General features: G+C 33.4%; 1 non-coding gene across 1 annotated transcript; it reads right to left on the bottom strand.

Moving 5' to 3' along the window:
• Nucleotides 1-585: 585 nt before the first annotated feature.
• LOC119625492 (U7 small nuclear RNA) lies at nucleotides 586-649 on the bottom strand. The gene has a single exon (XR_005241683.1). It is a non-coding gene; the product is annotated as a U7 small nuclear RNA (small nuclear RNA).
• Between the last annotated feature and the right edge of the window lie 1,285 nt (nucleotides 650-1,934).

Raw genomic sequence — 1,934 nt, 5'->3', positions numbered from 1 at the left:
TTTCTTCCATTTTACTGATGTGACCAGGTTGGGTTTGTCTTTTATTTATCCTACTTGGTTTCTATTGTGCTTAATGAATAATATGTGTTATGTCTCTCACCAATTACAAAAAATTCTCAGCTATTTTTAAAATATTGCCTTTCCTCCATTTCTTTGTTCTTTCTTTGTAATTCTGAGTAAGCATGTTTTAGACCCTCTCATTCTTTGCTCTATGACTTTTAACCTTTCTTTTTCATTTTCCATTTTAATTGTTTCTCTGGGCTGCTATATACTTAGTAATTCCTTCAGCTCTGTCTTCCAGTTCACTAATTATCTCTTCAGCAAAATCTAACGTAGTTTAATGTTTTAATTTCATTTTTATATTCATATAACATAAATTATACATTTCATTGTATTATTATATTTTTATGTTTTATTTTCATTTATGTTATAATGTTTCCATTTTGCTGTGTTATCATTTATGTATCTTTTTTACTTCTAAACATTTTATTAAGTTATTTTTCAAACTCACTGGTTTGAAATGGATAGCCTCTTCTTTGTTATATTTTAAATTATATCTTATATTTTTGTGTGTGTAGAGCAGAGACAGGCAGTTTCTGGTGAAAAGTGGAAAACCTGCTAAACAAATTATAAAAGAACCATAACACTCATATCTTATACTTCTTAAAACATTATGTATGTGTTTTTTTGTTCTGTGTCTGTTAAGCCCACTATCTAATATCTTTTCAGGTTTGATTCTTCTGTTATTTCTCCTGGTTCTTGCTTATGTGCCATTGTCATTCATGTATATTATACGACTTTTTTGTTTGTTTGTTTTTAAATAAACCTTTTTAATTAGACCTTTATTCATGGGAATTACTTAAGGCTTGCCTTGGGGATGCATTCCCTCTAAGAGGTTTTGTATTTGTTCTTGCAAGGTCTCTGGGGCATCTCTAGCCCTGGATCATTTTTAACTACTTTTTTGGCTCTAGATTTTCAAAATATCATTAGCCAGAGAAAGCTGGCTAATGGGAGGTCAATGGACCAACTTGGAGATGCAGAGGATTAAAAGATGGATTGTTAGGTCCATATCAACACCCTAGCTATGTCATATTCAACTCATTTGCCAAAACCATGGGGATTTTATTTTATTTTTTTACCACAACAGTTGTTGTAACATTATCCAGAAATTTTCAAGCTCTGTCTTCTTTTCTTCTTCTTTCTTTCCATTCCCAACATCAAACTGTACCGTAAGAGAGCACATCATCAGAATATTGTAGAAAATAATCTAGTGAAATGTTTAGGGCTACTTTCCTCATAGTTCTAGGCAATCTCCATCATCCCAAATTGTTAGCATACTCTCTCTTCTTCCAATGCTTATACTACTTCTTCCTCATATCATTAATAATGCATTCCTCCAGCACTACTGGATTAATATATATCATATAGGTAGCTATGTGTGTGTGTGTATATATATACGCATATTCTTTCTTTATAGCTAATCTATAATGTCTGATAGTCAATGATCATGTCTCTGTAATTGTATATACTTCATCATTTTATACACTATTCCAGATAATTCAGGCATTTAGGAAGAGTTTGCTGATTGATTGGTAGTCCATCTCTGCCAAACCTAGGATCACTCTGTGAGCATCTACATTAATACTTACATTACTTTGCATGGTTCATAGGTGATACTGTTTGGTTATCCAAATCTCATCTTGAATTCCCACATGTTGTGGGAGCTACCCAGTGGGAGGCAATTGAATCATGGGGGCTGGTTTTTCCCATGCTGTTCTTGCGATAGTGAATAAATCTCATGAGATCTGATGGTTTTATAAGCTCTCTCTTTGCTGACTGCTATCCATTAAGACGTGACTTGCTCCTCCTTGCCTTCCGCCATAATCGTGAGAACTCCACAGTCATGTGGAACTATGAGTCCATTAAAACCTCTT

The sequence above is a fragment of the Chlorocebus sabaeus genome, chromosome 13, assembly GCF_047675955.1.
Source record: "Chlorocebus sabaeus isolate Y175 chromosome 13, mChlSab1.0.hap1, whole genome shotgun sequence".
Classification (NCBI taxonomy): domain Eukaryota; kingdom Metazoa; phylum Chordata; class Mammalia; order Primates; family Cercopithecidae; genus Chlorocebus; species Chlorocebus sabaeus.
This window is presented reverse-complemented; position numbering and strand designations above follow the sequence as displayed.